The 23,073-nt window shown below is 39.3% G+C and overlaps 1 long non-coding RNA gene across 1 annotated transcript in view; it reads left to right on the plus strand.

Annotated features, from left to right (window-relative positions):
• The window catches only part of LOC139037067 (uncharacterized), a 173,734-nt gene that overhangs the window by 48,956 nt on the left and 101,705 nt on the right, over positions 1 to 23,073 (plus strand). Inside the window, exon 2 of the long non-coding RNA XR_011489859.1 lies at positions 22,823 to 22,910. This is a non-coding gene — a long non-coding RNA (uncharacterized lncRNA). The remainder of the gene's footprint in view (positions 1 to 22,822; positions 22,911 to 23,073) is intronic.

Consider the following 23,073-nt stretch of genomic DNA (forward strand, 5'->3'; position numbering starts at 1 on the left):
ATTCATAGCTTGCAATTCTATTCAGCAATAAAATGGAAGAGTTATGCAGAATGATAAAAGTCAATCCCAAAAGTTTGCATCCTGAATAATTTGAGTTTTGCAACATTCTCAAAATGGCAAGCTGTAGATATGGAGTAGATTAGTGGGTAAGAGAGTTAAACATGGAGTAGAGGTGGATAGAAGTGGGTCTGGTTATAACAAAGCATCTTAAGAGATTCTTATGGTGATGGAAACATTCTGTATTTTGACTATCAATGTCCATATCTTAGTTTTGATATTTTATTATAGTTTTGAAGAACGTTACCAATAGGGGAAGCAGTAAGATTAAGTGGAATATATCTGCATTGTTTCTTTTTTAAAAGATTTATTCATTTATGTATTTTTATTTGTATATGTCTGTATGGTTGTGCTGGGTCCTTGCTGCCACATGGGCTTTTCTCTAGTTGTGGCTAGCAGGGGCTAGTTTCTAACTGTGTTGCTTGGACTGATTAAATAGCTTCTTTGTTGCAGAGCAGATGCTAGGTGCACAGGCTTCAGTAGTGGTGGCATGTGGGCCCAGTAGTTGCAGCTCCCAGACTTCAGAGTGCTGGTTCAATAGTTGTGGTGCATGAGCTTGGTGCATGGGCTTAGTGGCATGTGGGATCTCCCCTGACCAAGGAGCAAACCTATGTCTCCTGCATTGGCAGGCAGATTCTTTACCACTGAGCCACCAAGGAAGCTCTCTGCATTATTTCTTACACCTGCATGTGAAACTGTAATTTTCTCCATAAAAAGTTAATTAAAAGCTGCCTGTCTTTAGTGTTGCATAATATATTCTGCATACAAAATTGCAGCTCAATAATTGTTGACAGGCTTTGTTACTTAAACCATTTCTACTGGAATCACTGATGACTCAAGGTCCACTAATAACTATTATTTTAAATCTTACTCAGATTTTTCCACAGTGATTAGTTTTGTGCCTTTGTGTATTGTGTGTGTATGTGTTTATAGTTTTAAATTTGATGGATGTCAGGATGTCATATAGTCATTTCCGGGGGCATACTTTAACAGAAGGGATGGAAAAGTCTGTACTTTAGTGTCCTTTACAGAATATTTTTTTTGCTTCTATTGTGTGATGTCTCTCTTATTCTATGAATGACCTATGCATTATTGAAATGACTTGCTTTAAAAAACTACATCTATGGTCAATAATAATCAAAATAATATTTCTTATTCCAATACCAATCCTCAACAATGGATTCTAATAATGAGTTCTTCTAAAATATTAGGTTTCTAAATTTTCTATGAGCGCTGCACCACCAAAACAAATACATAGAATCCCAATAAGGAGAGGGGGCTTCCCAGGTGGCACTAGTGGTAAGTAACCCACCTGCAAATGCAGGAAACACGGTTTCAATCCCTGGGTAGGGAAGATCCCCTGGAGAAGGAAATGGCACCCTCTCCAGTATTCTTGCCTCGAGAATCCCATGGACAGAGTAGTCTGGTGGGCTTCAGTCCACAGGGTTGAAATAGCTGGACATGACTGAGCGACCTAGCACACATGCAACAAGGAGAAAGAACTAACATGTATTTGATTTTTACTAAAGCACCAGACCATACGCTCAATTTTCTATTTTCTCCAGACCAGTCCTCAATAATAATAGTTGGATATTATTATCCCCATTTAATAGTGAGAAAATTGAGATTTAGTAAAATTGAATTTTTACTCTAGGTCAAACAGCATTAAATGCAAAAGTCAACATTTAGCATTAAATGCAAAAGCTAACATGGCCACCTGATGCAAAGAACTGACTCTGGAAAAGACCCTGATCCTGGGAAAGATTGAAGGCAGGAGGAGAAGAGGACGACAGAGGATGAGATGACTGTGTGGCATCACCAACTTGAAGACTCCTGAGAATCCCTTGAACTGCAAGGAAATCACACCAGTCAATTCTAAAGGAAATCAAACCTGAAAATTCATGGGAAGGACTGATGCTGAAGCTGAAGCTCCAGGAGTTGGTGATGGACAGGGAAGCCTGGAATGCTGCAGTCCATAGTGGTGCAGAATCAGACATGACTGAACGATTGAATTGAACATTTCAGAATCTGTGATTTTTCAATGTATTACACTTCCTCCCAAATAGGAAAAAAGCTATTAACCAGGATGTTTAGATTACTATGTTTACTTTTGAAAAGCCTCATAAGTTTTTAGCCTTCTTTATAATATACACAGGAGAAATATTTAGAAAATGATAACTGTGTCAGTTGTTCTTTAATCCAATCAAATGATGTCAGATACTAAAAATACTTTGGTATTTTCCCTTTACATTCTTGAACAGCATCTCTTGAAATATGATCTGACAAATGTGTCCCTCTTTTTTTCTAGATTTTTCTCAGCAGTGACCTTATTTTGTGGATATTGCTGAAAATAATCTTCCAGTCATTCTTCTTCCCCCCAAAAAGCTTGGTTCCAGTATGTCACTAGTGATTTATGGCTCCTTACTACCTGGCATCATCAAGGGGGTAGAAATATATATATATATTTGCCCTCAGGAAATGGAAAGGAAACATAAAGAAAAATTGCATGGTTGATTGGCCTGTTTCTGGTGGGGTAGGCCACCCTTAATAGAAATCAGTTTTTTTTCTCTTTCTCTAACTTTCTGTACCTCTGAAATAAATGGAATTTCTGTCCGAATCTCTCCTTTCACTCCACTTATACAATATCATTAAGTTTTAACTTATATGACATAGACTCAAAATCTGAAGTGGTCCAGAAGAAGGGAAATCGAGTTAGGTCTTATGTAGTCAGCAGAGAGCAGGTTAGACATGTCTCCTGCTCAGGGAAAGAAAAGACCACTTCTAGCCAGGGCAGTGACCATGCCAAGGTCAGCCAGCATCCTCTACATATATCGGATTCCAGGAGGAAACAGAACTGGCTGCAGCAGAGGCTGTAAGTTGAGGGGTAAAAGAATAAAAATATTAGTTAAGAAGCCAGATTGTAGAGCTTTGTGTTGTTGTTCAGTCGCTTGGTTATGTCCAACTCTGCGCAACCCCATGGACTGCAGCAGGCCAGGCTTTGCTGTCCTTCACTAGCTCCTGGAGTTTGCTAAAACTCATGTCCACTGAGTCAATGATGCCATTCAACCACCTCATCCTCTGTCACCCTGTTCTTCTCCTGCCCTCAATACTTCCCAGCATCAGGGTGTTTTCCAGTGAGTCAACTCTACGCATCATCTGGCCAAAGTATTGGACCTTCAGCTCCAGCATCAGTCCTTCCCATGAATATTCAGGGTTGATTTCCTCTAAGATTGACTGGTTTGATTTATTTGCAGTCCAAGGGACTCTCAAGAGTCTTCTCAAGCACCACAGTTTGAAAGCATCAATTCTTCAAGGCTCAGCCTTATTTATGGTCCAACTCTCACATCTGCACATGACTACTAGAAAAGCCATAGCTTTGACTATATGCACCTTTTTCAGCAAAGTGTTGCCTCTGCTTCTAATATGTTATCTAGGTTTATCATAGCTTATGAGAACCATCCAAAATGGTTCAGTATAAATGAATAGGTGTCATTGAGGTTACATCTTCAGATTTTTTTCTGATCTCCATACAATAGGAACAATGTTGTACTTGATGAAGTTTATATATTGAAAAACAAGTCAGCTTCCTGTGGCACTGTGTTCTTCAGGAAGACCAGATAAAAAGGAAACAAAAGTTAATGTGTTGACCAGCTACTATTTGCCTCTAGCTTGAAAGTAGAGTTCGCTCAGTCATGTCCTATCATGTCCTACTGTTTGTGACCCCATGGACTCTACAGTCCATGGAATTCTCCAGGCCAGAATATTTGAGTGGGTAGCCTATCCCTTCTCCAGTGGATCTTCCTGATCCAGCAACCAAACCCGGGTCTCCTGCATTGCAGGCAGATTCTTTACCAACTGAGCTATCAGGGAATCCCTAAAATACAGACACAGATTTAGATATAGATTTAGATATAAATGTAGTCATTCCCGTCTCATGAAATTTACATATAAGGTATTATTCTATCACTTTCACACACACACATATACACACAATAATAAAGCTAATAGAGATTACATATATCCTCAAGAATACACAACTCAGTAGTAGGAGGTAAATTGTGGACTCAGATCTACTATTCTTTTCCAAACTGTTCTTCCCAAAAGTCTTTGTCCAGAGCTTTCTTGTAGAGGAGACGAGAGAGTGAACAGGAGGTAATATAATTTTGTCCAGCTAACATCTTCATGAAACCAGTGTTAGGAAGAATCTGGAGCTCAGTCTGTTAGTTCAGTCACTCAGTTGTGTCTGACTCTTTGCAATCCCATGGACTGCAGCATGCCAGGCTTTCTGTCTTGGCGCTTGCTCAAACTCATGTCCATCAAGTCATTGATGGCATCCAACCATCTCTTCATCTGAATTCCCTTCTCCTCCTGCATTCAATTTTCCCAGCATCAGGGTCTTTTTCAAATGAGTCAGTCTTTGCATCAGGTGCCCAAAGTATTCAAGCTTCAGCTTCAACATCAGTCCTTCCAATGACTATTCAGGACTGATTTTCTTTAGGACTGACTGGTTTGATCTCCTTGCAGTCCAAGGAACTCTCAAGAGTCTTCTTCAACACCATAGTTCAAAAGCATCAATTCTTTGCTCTGGAGCTCAGAGAAGCAATATTATCTGCTCATGGTCCCAAAGCTGAGAGATGAAAGAATGAACAGAAAAGAGTTAATCAGCCAGATACAGGTAAGGCATATCAGAGGCTAATTCTTGTCCTTTAAAAACATTTTTTTTTTTTTTAATTTGGCTGTCCAGGTCTAGTTGTGGCACACGGGTTCTTTGATCTTCATTGAGACGTGCCTTTTGTTGTTGTTGTCGTTGCAGCATTTGAACTCTTACCTGTGGCATATGGGATCTTTTAAGAGATCCCTGACCAGTGATCAAACCCTGGCCCTCTGCATTAGGAGCATGGAGTCTAAGCCCCCAGAGAAGTCCCTAATGCTTATGCTGTTTTATGTTATTCCACAGAATCCAAAATGTATGAATTGAAGTTTGAGCTAAGCATAAATACTGGCTAAAGCCCTGGGTAACATTAGTCCTGATGATCTCAGTCATTCAGCATTTACCTACTAAGTGAAATACCCCATTTAAGTCTCAGGAAATCCAGCGAGCACATCAGACGATGGTGATTTGTGCTCAATCATGTTTGACTCTTTGCAATCCCTTGGACTATAGCCCACCAGGCTCCTCTGTCCATGGGATTCTTCAGGCAAGAATACTGGAGTGGGTTTCCACTTCCTATGCCAAGGGATCTTCCAAACCCAGGGATCAGACCCGTGTCTCTTATGTCTCTTGCATTGACAGGGAGGTTTTTTTTTTTTTTTACCACTAATGCCACCTGGAAAGCCATGGTGTTTTACCAGGTTGAAATCACCAAAGAACTTATAGCACTGGAAGAAAAGAAATTTGCATACACTACAGTAATCCACTTGCAATGCAGAAGACCTGGGTTCTATCCCAGGTTGGGAAGATCCCTTGGAGGAGCGCATGGCAACATAATCCAATATTCTTACCTGCAGAATCCCCAGGGACAAAGGAGCCTAGCAGGCCACAGTCCACAGGGTCACAAAGACTCGGACACAACTGAGTGACTAATCACACACACATGCATAGTAACCTGTGTGCTATATAGTAGGGATTCAATAAATGGTACTTGGGTGGCCCCCAAGAGTTGGTTCTGCTGACAGAAGAGTTTGTAATGAATACAGATGTCTATTTCTCTTTGAAGTTATCTGTGTGCAGGAAAGGATGTTCTGTCCCCTCTGAGAAATCAGGAGTTTGGGTCATCAAAGTGAAAAGCAGATTGAAAACCATCTTTTGTTTCCAGATATGTTTTGGTTTCTTTTCATATCTATCTCATTGACATGTTGGTGTGTTCTGATGAGAGAAAAAAAATAATGAGTTTAATTTTAGAAATTCAAATTATTATTATAACTAAGCAAGAGAATGTAGATTCTCAGAACAACAACAACAAAAAGAATATTTTTAAATTTGTTCATGTTTCATACATGGAAAGAAGTAAATGGAACTTTAAAAGTTATCTTTGACAATATTGCTTCCCTGGAGAGTCCATCCACAACTGTCAGCCATTCTGTTCCTAAATCATTACATCCAGGTACACAAACATTAGGGCTAGGATTGACTTGCAGCTGGAATCAAGATTGCCGGGAGAAATATCAATAACCTCAGATATGCAGATGACACCACCCTTATGGCAGAAAGTGAAGAGGAACTAAGAGACTCTTGATGAAAGTAAAAGTGGAGAGTGAAAAAGTTGGCTTAAAACTCAACACTCAGAAAACTAAGATGATGGCATCTGGTCCCATCACTCCATGGCAAATAGATGGAGAAACAATGGAAACAGTGAGAGACTTTATTTTCTTGGGCTCCAAAATCACTGCAGATGGTGACTGCAGCCATGAAACGAAAAGATGCTTATTCCTTGGAAGAAAAGCTATGACCAACCTAGACAGCATTTAAAAATCAGAGACACTACTTTGCCAACAAAGGCCCATCTTGTCAAAGCTATAGTTTTTCCAGTAGTCATGTATGGATGTGAGAGTTGGACTATAAAGAAAGCTGAGCACTGAAGAATTGATGATTTTGATCTGTGGTGTTGCAGAAGACTCTTGAGAATCCCTTGGACTGCAAGGAGATCACACTGGGCCATCCTAAAAGAAATCAGTCCTGAATATTCATTGAAAAGACTGATACTGAAGCTGAAACTCCAATTTTTTGGCCACCTGATGTGAACAACTGACTCATTAGAAAAAACCCTGATGCTAGGAAAGATTGAAGGCAGGAGGAGAACAGATGGCAGAGGATAGGATGGTTGGATGGCATCACCAACTTGATGTACATGAGTCTGAGCAAGCTCCGGGAGTTGGTGGTGGACATGGAAGCCTGGCATGCTTCAGTCTTTGGGGGTGCGACATGACTGAGCGACTGAACAGACTGACTGACTACTTGCAGTACCAAGAAGAGCACCGTCTCCAGCTTCTCCTTTTCCGCCATCTTCAAGCTACACTTCCTCTTTCCCTTCTTTGTTCTAAGGTCTACCATCTTATACTCTTTCCTTTTACCATATGTGTGACTCCTTGTTTTCTGCAGGTTTTTCATTGTCTGAGTTATACTAACCACTCCCACTACACATGTCAGAGGCTTACTTCCATGGGTAATCGGAATTACTGTCCAGGAGCAAGATCCTACAAGTTGCATTCAGAAAGCTCCCAGTCACTTTTCTGCTACCATCTCTCTACTTCTTTTAAATTAATTTGTTTGTTGTTTTTAAATTTTTGCAATGTTGTATTGGTTTCTGTCATATACAACAATTGCAAATTGTTCTCATATGATTTCTTTAAATATTTTAATCATTATCTTCAGTGTTCAAATAAATATAACACTTTCTGTTTCTAGTATCTATGCTGTTGTTCAGTTGCTAAGTCATGTCTGACTCTTTGCAACCCCAAGAGCTGCAATATGCCAGGCTTCTCTTTCCACCACTATCTTCCTGAGTTTGCTCAACCTAATATCCATTGAGCCAGTGATGCCAGTATCTATAGCCATTCTTTATAAGTATAGCTTTTTAAGTCACATGTCTGGGTGAGTTTCTGAGTTCTAGTATTTACTAGCTGTACACTTTTCAGCAAGTTACCTAAACTCTGTGTGTCTTTATCTGTAAGATAACATGTAATAATGTTATCTATCACATAGACTTATTTTGAGGATTCAAAGAGAAATGGCACTTGAAGTACTGAGCGGCACAGTGCTAAGTATTTGTCCAGAGTACTTTTTCACAGTGCCAAGTGCAGTTAACAGACAGAATACTAGCACTCCCCAAAGACTCCCGCTTTCTAGTCATCAAAACCAGTGTAAGTGTGACCTTACAGGTAAAAGAGACTGTTCAGTTATGATTCAGTTAAATACCCTGAAAGGAGAGGTTATCCTGGACCATCCAATTGGACCTCATGTAATAATTAGGACCCTCATTAGGGTCAAAGTCCTAGAGACGAGACGTGACAAGGCAGCAGAGGTTGGAGTGATACATGTTGGAAATGGAGGAGGGGGCCACAAGCCAGGGTATGCGAGTGATCTACAGAAACCAGGAAAAGGAAGGGAACAGACCCTCCCTTGGGGACCCCAGAAGGAATGAAACTCTGCCAACACCTTGATTTTAGCTCAGAAGACCCATGGAATACGTCTGACCTCCAGGACTGAAACATAAAGTGTTAATGTGTTTTTAAGACTGGAAGTTTGTAATATTGATAATTTGTTACAGCAACAACAGGGAAATGAATAGAAGTGGAAACATACAGGACTGGAAAAGGAAAATGTAACTAGAATGTCTCTCATCATCTTGTCCTTTTTCCTTCCGTCTGCCCCACCCTCAAACTTAGCCACCCCTGAGAGAGACAGTAAATGAAGATGGAAAAAAGGCTTAGGGAGAATGAGAAAAAAACATTCTGTTGGATTTAGAGAGGATATTCTACAGCCATCTTTACATAAAGGAAGAAATTTAGTCATGAAAACCACAAATAAACCAACATTAACAATGACGAAGACTCAAAAGGACAAAACTAAAATACTCTTTCCTTTTGACACAAGACATTTGTCTCATTCATTTATTCCTCCTCTCAGCACATCCAGGGTCCTATCCAGTTCTCTGCAACAGAAAACATTCTCTTCCCAATATTTAACACCCAGCGTATCTAAATCTAAACTGGTCATTTTCTTCTCTCCATCTCTAAATCAAAAATCCTAGCAAATGAATGATGATTTTAACTGTATCCTATATTCACAGTTATAAGACATTCACTTCATCTCTCAAATTATGAACCTTAGTATTTTCATCCATCCCTACATCACCCTCTAGAAATATTTTATCAGAGATATGTATCCTAAATCTGTCTCCCTCTCACATTTCTGTTTTTATTACTTCTTGCCTGAATGGGTTTCCCTGCTGGCTCAGACAGTAAAGAATCCGCCTGCAGTGCGGGAGACCTGGGTTCAGTCCCTGGGTTGGGAAGATTCCCTGGAGGAGTGCATGGCAACCCACTCCAGTATTCTTGGCTGGAGAATCTCCATAGACTGAGGAGTCTAGCAGGCTACAGTCCATGAGGTCACAAAGATCATGTGGCTGAGTGACCAAGCACACACTTGCCTGAATATTTGTCTTAAATGTTTTACTGGGGCTGAGGGTGCCAATTTCTTCTCCGTTCAGTTTAGCAAACGTGCTGACTTCCCTGGTGGCTCAGAGGGTAAAGCATCTACCTACAATGCAGGAGTCCCAGGTGCAATCCCTGGGTTGGGAAGATCTCCTGGAGAAGAAAATGGCAACCCATTCCAGTATTCTTGCCTGGAAAATCCCATGGACAGAGGAGCCTGGTAGGCTACAGTCCATGGGGTCGCAAAGAGTCAGACATGACTGAGCGACTTCACTCGCCATGCTCAACATCCCAAATCATAATTTTTAACTTGTTTAAAGATGTTGATGATGACAGAGGGTGTTGAAGCTTGAGTAGTCTAAGACTGGCACCCAGATAGCAGGGAAGGAATTGGGGGAATAAACCAGGTAGGCATGTCTGAGTTTGGAAAGGAGACACATGAAAATGTTGGAGGTAAATGAGCTAGATATAGGGACATAGATCAAATGGGGCTCCCCTGGTGGCTCAGATGGTAAAGAATCTGACTGCAATGCAGGAAACCTGGGTTCAATCTCTGGGTTGGAAAGATCAGTTGGAGAAAGGAATGGCAATCTACTCCAGTATTCTTGCCTGGAGAATTCCGTGAACAGGGCGCGCTGGAGGGCTATCCATGGGAGTGTATAGAGTTGGACAAGACTGAATGACTAACACTTTCACTTTCAGATCAAATGAGTATATCAAGGAGAATAAGACCAGTTTTCTCACTCTTTGAAAAGGCAGTTGCACACAAAGAGTAAAACCTAGAATGAACCCTGAGATACTCCAATGGAGGTATCGGTGTTAACTCATCATTTTCTATTTCAATAAAATACATGTAGATATATAGATGTGGATATACACGAGTGACCGTGTGTATATATGTGTATATATTTTGCTTTCAATCTAATGACAGAGCCCAGAAGACATGTCATTCCAAGAACAATGTGGACTCCTAGCACCTAGTACCTTGATTTCTGATATCTTTTTTATCTTGACACTATAGGTCAGGATTCTTAGAGAAGTGAGTGAATTTAGTGTTGAACTCTCCCTCTGATCCAGACACAATACGCTTTGGAAGTTCTAAGTTCTTATTTCCAAGTGAATGAATGAAAGTGAAACAATTTTTTATGACAGCTGCACAACAGTCTCAGCCAATATTTCTATAACCGTAGTTACCTTTTAGATTTTTACAATATTCCATTATTCTGGCATTTTTATCCAGTAAGTGCACTTCACTAAAATGTGGTGAGCATATTTTGATGTACATGGTGGATTATTTGTATGAAATTAGATGAAGGTTTACTTCAAAATCTGAATGTGAGATGAACATTTTGAGTTTCCCTTTCTCTCTAAATAATCTAAACCAGGTTCTAGACATTAGACAACTTTTATTCATTTTTTAAAAAAAATTTGCATCAGAAAAATCATACACACCCAATCTTTTGAAGTGAAAACATCCAAGTCAAGCTTAGGTGGCCCCAAACCACACTGCAATGATGAAAACAAATAGAAGCTTTGAACTCATGTAGACTTTCCAATGACTCTTTGAAAAATCTTTAACAAACATTCTCTCATTAATCCTTTCACCAGGCCAAGCTGCAGAATGTGGAGATGGCAAAACAATAAATCTATCAAAATAAAGAAAAAAAATCTCCTTTACAGGAAAGCCACCTCCTTTTAATGCATTTTCTTTGCAGTTTATACTAATTAGATGTCTACTTTGTGAACATTATTATGTGATGAAGAGAGTATTGGTAAGATTTTGAAACTGTGGCTCATCATCACAGTTCCCCCATGCATTTGTCTGTTTTGCAGAAAGAAATTGTGTCTATCCTGACCACCTTGCAGGGTTGTTATAAGATCAAATGCAAGCAAAAATTCTCTGTAAGTTTTAAATGGCTTAAAAAAACAGCAAATATCATATGTTAATATACATATGAGTAATCCAGAAAAATGGTACAGGTGAACCTATTTGCAGGGCAGGAATAGAGGCGCAGACCCATGTGTGCGGAGCAGATGTGTGAACGCGTGTGTGTTGAGAGTGGGATGAGTTGGGAGGCTGGGATTGACAGGTGTGCCGACCTTGCATAGAGCAGTCCATGGGAAGCTGTTGTGCAGCATGGGGAGCTCAGCTCCGTGCTCTGTGATGACCTGGGGGTGGGACGGGGTGGGAGGGAGTTCGACGAAGAAGGGGATATATGCATTCAGTAGCTGATTCCCTTCCTTCTATGGCAGAAACTAACACAACATTGTAAAGCATCTTGTTCAGTCACTCAGTCGTGTCTGACTCTTTGAGACCCCATGGACTGCAGTACACCAGGCTTTGCCATCTTTCACCATCTCCCAGAGTTTGCTCAAACTCATGTCCATTGAGTCAGTGATGCCATCCAACCATCTCGTCCTCTGTTGTCCCCTTCTCCTCCTGCCTTCAATCTTTCCCAGCATCCAGATCCTTTCAATGAGTTTGCTCTTTGCATCAGTTGGCCAAAATATTGGAGTTTCAGCTTCAGCATCAGTCCTTCCCATGAATGTTCAGGTTTGATTTCCTTTAGAATTGACTGGTGTGATCTCCTTGCAGTCCAGGCGATTCTCAGGGGTCTTCTCCAACACCACAGTTCAAAAGCATCAATTGTTCGATGCTCAGCCTTCTTTATGGTTCAGCTCTCACATCCATACATGACTACTGGAAAAACCACAGCTTTGACTATATAGACCTTTGTTGGCACAGTAATGTCTCTGCTTTTTAATATGCTATTTAGGTTGGTCATAACTTTTCTTCCAAGGAGCAAGCATCTTTTAATTTCATGCCTGCAGTCACCATCTGCCGTGATTATTGGAAACCCCCCCACAAAAATAGAGTCTGTCACTGTTTCCATTATTTCCCCATCTATTTGCCATGAAATGGTGTGACTGGATACCATGATCTTCATTTTTTGAACACTGAGTTTTAAGCCAGCTTTTTCAGAAGACATGGGTTCAATCTCTGGATCAAGAAGATTCCCCTGGAGGAGGGTGTAGCGGCAACTCACTACAGTTTGCCTGGAGAACACAGCTGAAGGGACTGAGCACATGCGCACACCATCTCTCTCTCTTTCTCTCTCTCCCTCTCCCTCTTTCCTCTCTCCCAGACATACAGAGACACACACACCTCTCCTAACGAATTTCTACTCATCTGGAGGATTTGAATACTTCATGAGCTTATCTTTCACTAATGCTTGCAAGAAGCTTGAATACCCCTCCACCTCTATAAGACCTCATATCACTATTCTGTGTCCTCCCCTCCCTCCATGTTCCCTTTATAAAACATCTCCATTTGAACTTGTACGATTATTTGACTTTTCCCTGTAAATTGTAATCTCCATGCGAACAATTATTTTCTTTTGGTTCATCACTACATCTCCAGTTATGGACCCCATCACCTGACACTAAGTAAATATTAGTTGAATAAATACATTTGAGAAAAAAGTAGGTTCCCAAAGTGCAGAACACATTTAATCATGTTCTCTGATAAACTCCCAATCTAAAGTTGAGGCTCAACTGTTTACCTCTGAGAAAGGCTGAATCTACTTCCAAAAAGGATAGAGATAAACCCACTTCCATATCAGATGCATTGGATTAGACAACTTTGAATTAAGGTGTCACAAGCAGTAATGGAGTTCATTCATTAATTTTCCCAAATATGTGCTTTTCTGATACCTGCAACATTTCCTTTCTTCTATTACAAAAAGAGCAATAGAAAAGTTTCAGAACAATTTAACTTTATTGCACAGATTAAGAAAATGAGGAAAAATCAATTTAATATATTCAATCCCTGGGTAGGGAAGATACCCTGGAGAAGGAAATGGCTACCCACTCCAGTATTCTTGCCTGGGAAATCTCATGGACAGACGACAGCCCATGTGGTCACAAAGAGTCAGACACGACTGAGCAACTAACACACCCTTAAAGATTAAGCAAGTGAAGTCACATTTACAGTCAATTTCTCTTGATAAATGATGGTGGAAAGAAAATGTAGTTTATTCAAAACTATAGTTAATAGAAATTAACTTAAATTTTTTTTTCATCTTTCAAATCGAGGAGGATTATTTCAGAAATTTCAGAAATCCCTTTCTATTTTGTTTTGCTAAGAAAAATATTAAAATTTGTTTATATTTTCTGCTCATTCACCAGTTAATATAATTCTGGGTGTCTATTAGGTATTGGAAATTTCTTGCAATTAAAAATCTACCTCAAATAACCATAATGACTTGTGGAGACTCAAGCTGTTTCTTGTGTCAGAAAAGAGCAATAAAAACCTGGGATGTGAGCTACATTCTGTTACCATTCAATTTTGTTCCTTTCTTAGCAAGACAAAATAGAGAGGAATTTCTGTTACTATTTGTTTCAGGCAGGTCACCTCATCTCTCTGAGCCACTGTTTCCTCATCTGTATTTTAAGGTTCTGCAAGCCATCCGGTCATGAAAATAAAAACCCACTGAAAGCAAAATGAGACAAAATGATTATTCTAACTCTACATCTGTGTTAGAGAGGAAATGATCATTATTCAGATTTCTTATTGATTTTCCTTTCTATAAAAGAAAGAAATGTCTATTGTGACAGATCATGGGCATCTTTCTATATCTGATTTATTTTATCTCCCCAAGGTTCAACTCTGAGATTCACTCAGATCGAATTTCATCCCCAAGGAACTGCCTTACTTCAGTCTCGATAAGATCAGACCAGCCCCTGTGGGATCTTTCTCAGTGGACGGGAGAAACGTGCACTCCGTTTTCTCCTAGTTAGCCACCTATAGATGTTTGGAAAGATTTCAGACTAGGATTCTGATGAATCTGCAGAGAGAAAGTTCTACCTTATTTGGATATTATATTTGCATATTGTTCATGACACTGTGGAAAAAACCCTTGATGTTCTCCATTTCATGGCAATAAATACCTAAATCAATTTTAATAATATAAATATTAAATATACTTTAAAGAGTAAAACTTTATTTTAACCAATAATAAAAGTCTTCCTGATATAGATAACTGAATCCTCTTCAGTTCCTTAAATAGTTATGTAAACTAATTCTCCAACATGTCTGTTCCTAAAAAGAAGAGGAACTAGACTTTTCAACATAGGTTAAGTCCTGTGTACATTTATCTCTTCCTTTTACCAAAGAATCTGATCAATTGTGTGGGATCCCCAATCCAAGAAATTCCAGGTAGTGTGTGGTCCATATTTGTCATCCCTCTTATTGTGTGAATACCAGTGTATTTGGGCATGATATAAGCCCAGAAGAAGACTTAATATTTCTTTTCTAATGAAAAATAGCAAAACATTTCTAGAACAGTAGAAGTGCTATATTCAGTAGAAGTAATTACATTCATGTGTTACACTGGATATAGGGGAACTTCTAAACTTAGACTTTTAAGGCTTTAAGGCTTAAAACTCTTAAAGTCTTCACATTCATATGTTTTTATAGGAAACAAGAAGGTTACATACTTTGAATTTCAGTGTCAGATTCAATACTTTTATTTTCTAATAAGTGTCTAAATGGGCTTCCCTGATGATTCAGATGGTAAAGAATCTGTCTGCAATGCAGGAGACCCAGGTTCAGTCCCTGAATTAGGAAGATCCCCTGGAGAATAGAGTGGCTACCCACCCCAGTATTCTTGCCTGGAGAGTTCCACGGACAGAGGAGCCTGGTGGGCTATAGTTCATGGGGTCAAAAAAGTCAGACACAACTGAACAGCTAACACTTTCATTTCTCAATTGTCTAAACAACTCTGAGTCCAGAAACAATCATAAGGGGATGGAGTGAGCTGAAGTTTCATGGGTTTTAAAGTAATGATATGGCAAAGGCCATTATCGCCTGGAATGTGTCAACACAACTGTTGTAACATGCACAGGAGCTTGCCACTAGTTTGGTTGATATTGTCTTGGATGGTGTTTCTACAGACAGGCCTCTGCGCTGGCCTAGTGTAAAGTTCCCCTGGGAGTGAGTTGAAAGCTGCTCTGGGACAGTCCTTCAAAGGGCAAGTGGAATCGTCCTTGCTTTTTCCTGTTCTAGCTATGTGAGATTTCGTTTCCGGCTGGGGAAGAAGAAAAGTCTTATTATATGTTGTTTATGGTTCTCTTGCGTCAGTCAGCTTCTTTTATTAAACCAGATTCAAGTTGTGACATGCTGTTAATTCAATCACTAATAACCAGCTCGAATTGCAAATCTATGTCAGCAGGTTGGTGTTGATTAAGCTGTAGCCGCCACTAACATACTGTTTTAAATGCTTGATAAGTTCTATTTTCTGCAGTGATAGGCTGCTTGGTTTCCACTTTTCCCCTTTTCTCTCTGAGCCAAAAGAATTGCACACACGTCCCTCTGAGCATCCTCTACGGCGTCTGCTTTCCTCCCCTGCAAGGCGAGCTGGTAACCACTAGAGGGGAGGAGACAGCCGACTTTATTGAAACCTTCACCACGGAGCCCCACGGTGGAGAGGCTGTCTGCCAAACGGCTGCCAAGAGAAAGGGGGTAGTATATTACTAAGGTTTGCAAAAATAGGCAAAATAGGCTTCTTATACTATGCGAGATATTTGCTTCTAATAAATCAGAACTGACTGCAGAGATGTTTAGAAGGTCAGAGCCTGCTTGCCTGTTAACCCATAGTCCTGAGAATTAGCAAGATGATGTATGAAATCAGAATTAACCCTTATGAAAACAAATGGCTCTCTCCTAAGGCTGGTAGCTAATGCACAGAACATGCTAGGAGAAATAGCCAGGAAGTATGAGGAAAGGAATCAAAGATGATCGGGCTGCTGGGCGGAAAGTGAAAACTCAGCGTATAGCTCATTTTCTGAAGTCTTCTACCACCTGACCCTTCTCCCATCCCTTTAAAACTCTGCCTTCTCTAGCTAAGAGGGCATAGAGAAGGACATGTGCAGGAAAGTGAAATACTGATGTTAGTCAACAAAAGGGGTAGAGAGAGAAACTTCATTTCACCTTTCTGAATATTCCAAACTGCAATATTCTAACACAACTTAAATAAGAAAGTCATCTAGAGTTGATGAGGAATACTGTATACCATTTGAACTCTACTTTTTAATATTTTTAAAATCCAGATTGACCTTTTTAATCTTTTTTTTCCCCTTAAAATAAAGAAATATACTTAATATCAGCATTGTTAAAGTGCTATAATGTAGAACTGGAGGCTGTTCTGTGTACTCTCCTGAGTGTAATTGTACTAAGATCATTCGGTTTCCATTTGGAAAGCCACTGGCAATTACTGGAATACAATGTATCATGCATTTGCTCACAGGATATAAAACGTATATACTAATTCGCAATAAAATGTAACAGCTGTCAGTGCATTTTCTGCTCTGTTACTTCAATAAATTGGAACTCTGACTAGAAAATGGGAATATTGCATTTTTACACACTCTGTAATGTGTTTGCTTTTTTGCAAATACAATTTATTTTTTTCATGACAAAAATTGTGGTTTGTTATTACTGCTAGTGGATAAATATTCCTGTATCAGAATGAATTACATATGGTATCTGTAAAGAAGTAGTAATATTTTCTGCTTTTTATTGTAGCCTGTCTCCAGTAAACAAAATACACTTAACCTACTTCTGTCACATACTGAGTGTGTGTGTGTGTGTGTGTTTGTTTTTTGTTTTTTTTCTTTTTTCTTTTTTTTCATTATAATGTCTGTGTGTAGGGGGTAGGGAGAGGAAATAGGAATTTATTTTTTACCCTACCTTCTCAGGTGGCTGGGTTGATCATTAACATTTATTTCCACATACCATCATTCCCTTCAGAGCTTTCTTTCTTTCCTTCAGAGCTTTCTTTCTTTTTCTTTTTTTAAGTTTTCAATCTTTTCTTTCATATAGTGGCTAATCAGGTTTCCTTAGAATATGAAGCAGAGGCTCTGAGTTTTATTTAAAATAAAATGCCTGCACATTTCTGTAATTTTGTTACTTCAGGTCAGACTTTTCACAGATAATTAGCCTTTTACACACTGTGAAATCAACCTGCATTGGTTATTTGGCTAGATTCTTTGCTTCTGTTCTTTATTTCCCAGAAGGTTAACGTGCTGAAAATCTAGCTTCCAGCTCCTAGTACTGTCTTCTTTGTGTTGCTAATTATCCCGTTGCATAATTATTAATATCAGGAGCAGGAAGAGGAAACAAGTGCACCGAATAGTCGTGAACGCTGGTGTTCTGGCAGGAAGCACGTCCTGCATTAATAAAATGCGCCTGTGCCACTATCACAGGAGATAGGCGCGCTCCTTGTTAAGGATCATTTATTAACTGAGATCATCTTTTAGTTCGCCTTGGGGTAATGACTAATGTCAATGGCAAATTTCACAGTTGTCTAGAGAAATGAATTAAATTTGTAATAAAAAGCCCTTCGGCTTGTTGTACATGTTCATTTATTGGAGTAGTTGAACTAGGAGGACTGTAAGGCAACCGAGAACATTGGCTTAATTTTCCTTACATATAATAGTGACCTTTAGCTCCATATTGAAAAAGTTACCTATTATGGATGGGTAAATTAAACGAGAAGTTCCTCTAATGCAAAATAAACTAGATGGCTGAGCTAAGTTAAATGGCCTTTGAGCCTATAAGATTCCTCATAGAAAAACCTTCTTCCTTTTTTCAGTATGGCTCTTCTATTTAGACCATCATAAAATAAGTTGCTTGACATATAAGCGGAGAATAAGGTAATTTAATGTGAAATTTCCTGCAGTGTTGCACCTACTGCGACTCCTGCAAGTTTTTGGAAGGTTTCATTTTCTGCTCTGGTACAGAGTTTTTGAAAGCGTAGTTTTAACACACTCTTCAGTTCTAAATATACAGTGTGTTTTTTATTTACTTGGCATAGCATGTTGGTGCTGTAATTATTTATGGGAATTTTTGTGTTGCTTTATGTAGTTGAGGAAAAGAATATTTCCCAGGAGGAAGAACAATTAAACCACTGTCCCTCTTTCTGATTTAGAAAGACTAGTTCCAGATTGCTTTTCTGAGAGAGAATTGGACTTGGAAAACGATAATTACTTTTAAAACAAGAACTATGATCAAGTATGATATTCTCATTTTATAGCAGAAAATATAGAAGCCAGTCTCCTTAAGCAATCTGTTATCTATACCGTAGTGCACTTGAAACAAATTATCCTAATCGGGGTACCAGCCCAGCTAATGATGGCAAGTGAAAAAGTGGACATTATTTTCAGCAAGTAAAGGCAATTGCGACATGTATGAAAATTGAAATGTGATCTTTCTTCCAAAGACATCAACTTTCATCCCATTTTTAACTTTAAAATAATGACTAATATTTTCACTTTTAAATCATATTAGGAAAACATTTTCACGGATCTACAAAAGCTTCATTTCCTTTTACAAGGGAACCGTCCAGACTCAGAAAAATACACATGGACTTCATATTACTGTCCTACTAGACGTATTGCTAAAGATGAATAAAAATATCTAAAGGGTCCATGGGAATAAAGGAAATAATAAAAACAAACCATCAGAAATGTCGATTTTAGGTGCCCTTCTTTTTAATCATATTTGAAAATGCTTGCTTGGAGTTTGTTTTCTCCAAAATTCCAGGTTTCTGGAGCAAAGTTCTTAATGTAAATTATTTTTCCAACTACTGCTCTCCATGCATCCCCTTTTAGCCTAATGTTTGAAGTACGTTATACCAGCTATCAGATCCTGCAGAAGTGGAGGGGGTACCCTAGAGTTGTTTTTTCTCTGCAGCTTGCTGGTTACACTCTAGGGTCTACTCTATGCTTATTCATGGCTTAGGAGAATCTCGGAAATTTGAACTTCTTTTCCCCCTCGTTCATGCTGATGCTCGCAGCATTCCTAATAAGGCCAGGAAAGGAGTTCACAATCTCCTTTTAGCCACATTCTCACCTCAGCCCTTTCAGCATGTAACCTTATTCTCTGTGGGATTACTTGGTTGAAAACCAATTAGAGAGCAGCTCGCAAGATAAATGCATACAGATTACTCCAGATTGAACACAGTCCATGCCAACTAATCATAGAGTGTATGATGCCCTGAATGGAATAAATATTAAAGAGTCGAGAGGAAATGGAGACACGATATTGAGAAAAGACTCCGAATGCCAAATCAGAGCTAATGTGACATGCCACCGAGTGTGGCAACTTCCCTTCCACCCCACCTCCCTCTCCCTCCTGCCTTCCTTCCTCTGTGGAGAGGTGCCCACGAGCCTCCTGAAGCATGTTCTCTCCTGCTAACCCTCCCACAAAAGTCCCCGTGAGTTTCTGAGGGGTCCCCCACGCCCTTCCTGCGGGGACTGTCAGGTTCTGTGTGATAAGCCCATCACCCTCCCTGCCTCCTGCAGATGGCCTCATTCTCAAACTGGGAGGGACAGGCTCTCAAAGGCCAGCGCAGCGCTGAGAAGGACTGAATGGGCCGATCAGTCATTAGTGGCCCTACTTCTCAGCCTGCTGACCGAAGGCAAGGCAGGAAAGAAGCAGGAAGAGAGACTTCTAAGCTCCTTCAGGCTTTCAGAAGACGGTTTGGAAGCCTCTCTCGAGTGGCAGAAAAACTACAACCAAAGTTGATGATGAACACATCCCTGGGGACTAGGACTCTCTGCGGATCCGCATTTATGACTACTCTGGTAGCTGGAGGAGCAAGGGCGTGTCTCCATCCCCTTCCCCATCTATCTCAATACAGTGCCTCTTTCTCTCTCTCCTCTCTTCCGTTATGTAGAGTGAGTCGGTAGCTTGCAGGCTAAAAGCATTAGACTAGTACTTTTTGATCAGATACTCAAACATCCCCTCCCCACTCTTAGGTCTTTCTACCTAATGATATTTTTAAAAAAAAAAATTTTTATGTAGACCATATTTAAAGTCGTTATTGAATTTGTTACAATATTGCTTCTATTTTATGTTTTGGATTTTTGGCCACAAGGCATGTGGGATCTTAGCTCTGTGACCAGGGATCAAATCCACACCTCTTGCATTGGAAGAGGGAGTCTTAACCGCTGGATCGCCTGGGGGAAATTTCTACCTATGAGTTTATATATAAGTTGAGTTCTTCTGTTAAAATTAGATGGGTGGGAACATTCCGGGACTTCACCGAGACTATTAGATACATATGCATCCTGTTTCCATTCAAGTGAACCCACATGTCTTATCATAAGTACTAAGTTGAATGAGATACTGTGCATCATAATTATTTAGTCAGATCCTTCCAAGTGAGAAGCTGGGTGACTGATACATTGGGGTGTGTGAGTAATGGTTATAAAGTCACTGACAAGGTCTGCAGGTTTTGGCAGAGGATTGGTGTGTCCAGTTTTAACCTTTTTCTGTCTTAATTCCCTGTTGGTTTCACTACATTTTCTTGGGATCAAAATCTGTGAGTCTTTTGACAGTTACAAGTTAGAATACTGAAAGTGAGAGGCAAATATAGTCCTACTTTTGTTCAGATACTGTATTAAAGTGACATTCATAAGTGTTTTAAACAACTAAGTGAAAAGAAAAACAGAGATGTCCTTATAAAGTCACATTTCAGGAGAAAGGAAGCTAGCTAGAATGCTTGTTTGTTTTTCCTTTTTCTGTGTACAAGGGGATTACTGATTATTTTTGCTTTCTTTTGATATTTTTCTAACTTCTATTGATTTTCTACAGTAAGCATCTTTTGTAAATATTTGTAGATAGTGCTAGTGGTAAAGAATCCGCCTGCCAATGCAGAAGACCTAAGAGACGTGGGTTCGATCCCTCGGTTGGGAAGATCCCTTGGGAGAGGAAATGGCAATCCATTCCAGAATTCTTGTCTGGAGAATCTCATGGACAGAGGAGTCTAGTGGGCTACAGTTTATAGGGTCGCAAAGAATTGGATATGACTGAAGCGACCGGACATGCAGGCATGCACGTAAATGTTTAGGGGAAGACAGTGATTAAGAAGCGCTCTAAGTGTGCTGGTTTTGGGTGAAAGCAAGGATTGCAAAGTTTAACTGACTTAAGATCATATACCTGCAATTCCTGCCAGTTTCTAGAATTCATCAACTTTCTGCCTTTGAGTCTTTGTATAGTTTGTTCCCTCAACTGGGAAATATTTACATGTCTCTAGCTACCCTCACCCCCTCTAAGTTTCACATATTTGTGCCTCTATTAACATGTAACTTCTTCAGAAAGGCTTTTTCCTCACTTAATTGATATGTGGTCATTTCCTTCATAAACTGACACTCTGATGACATGCTGGTATGTTTCCTGTTATAGTGACATTTGTCTTCCAGTCCAGATTGTATTCTCCTGAGTTATGATGCCCACAAGTTTGCACGCGCACACCAAGGATTGGCAAACGGTAGTTCCTTAAAACTGCTGTCAACTTAATGAATGGTTAAATAAGTTGTGAAATCACAGTCAAATTCCTCATAACAGCTAAACCTCAATATTGTCATCCTTAGAATTAGGATATTTCCTCCTTTACAGGCCTATTATGAAGAAAAAAATAAGATATTGTTTATAAAGTGCTTAGACAATGGTAGTAGCCAGTATGGATTGTTGTATCTTATATTGCTATTTCATGAAATTTATTTATATTCACATATAATTATATAAATTTATATTTATATAAATAAAATAGTAGTAATAAAGGGAAGCAGAAGGTTTAGAGGATTTGTGAATAAAATATTTAACTGAAATATAGCTGAAAAAAACAGCTATAAGTTCTAGGAATAGCTTGTAGCAGCTGGCCCTTCTGTGTGCAATAGGGGAGGAGGAGGCAAATTGGACCACTTCTTTGTTTGTTTGTATCCTTTCTCTCCAGCAGTTTGAACCCTGGTTTTAACCATCGCCTGTTCATGCTCGTAAATGTTCAACTCCAGTATACTAGCCTGTGTGTGTGCTCAGTCGTTAAGTTGTGTCCAACTCTTCTGTAACCCCGTGCACTGAAGCCACCTAACTCCTCTGTCCATGGAATTTCCCAAGCAAGAATACTGACGTGGGTTGCCATGCCCTCCTCTAGAGGATCTTTCCAGCCTATCGAATCTGCATCTCTTATGTCTCCTGCATTGGCAGGTGGGTTCTTTACCCCTAAGCCACCAGGGAATGTATACATCCTATTGTCTTTTGTCTTACAAATTCTACTCATGTCTAGCATTAGGTAGGAACCATTTTCATCTATCCTCTTCAGTGAGGTTGTGTTCTCCATTTTTAAGGAGTTGGATTCTCTTGTCACTTTCTCCACAACGTCATGGAAACCAAGGATGTATTTACTCTTTTGTTTGTTTTTCTGGAATGTCATATAATTGGAATCATACAGTGTATAGAACATGCAGACTTCTTTTACTTATGAATATGTATTTAGGATGTATCCACATTTTTTGTGGTTTGAAAGTTTTCTTTTTAATGCTAAGTAATATATATATTCTATTGTATATGTGTGCCATAGTTTGCTTATTCATTCACCTATAAAAAGGATTCATCTTGGTTGCTTCCAAATTTTGGTGATTATGAATAAAGATGCTATCAGCTTTCATGTGCTGTTATTTTGTGTATGGATATGTTTTCAAATTAGTTGGATAAATGCCTAGGAACCTGATTGCTGGACTAAATGAATGACTACGTTTTGCTTTGTAGGAAACTGCCTAACAGTCTTCCAAAGTGGCTGTACATTTTGTATTTTCACCAGTAAAGAACGAGAACTCAACACCCTCACCAGCAATAGGTACCAAGAGTTTTGAATTTTAATTGTTCTAATGGATCTACAGTGATCTTTCATTTTATTTTGAAATTCTGTAATGACTATTGATATTGGACATATTTAATATGGGTATCTGCTATCTTATATCTTTGATCTTATATCTTATACCTGTTTAGATATTTGGCTT

Source organism: Odocoileus virginianus, chromosome 2, assembly GCF_023699985.2.
Source record: "Odocoileus virginianus isolate 20LAN1187 ecotype Illinois chromosome 2, Ovbor_1.2, whole genome shotgun sequence".
NCBI lineage: Eukaryota > Metazoa > Chordata > Mammalia > Artiodactyla > Cervidae > Odocoileus > Odocoileus virginianus.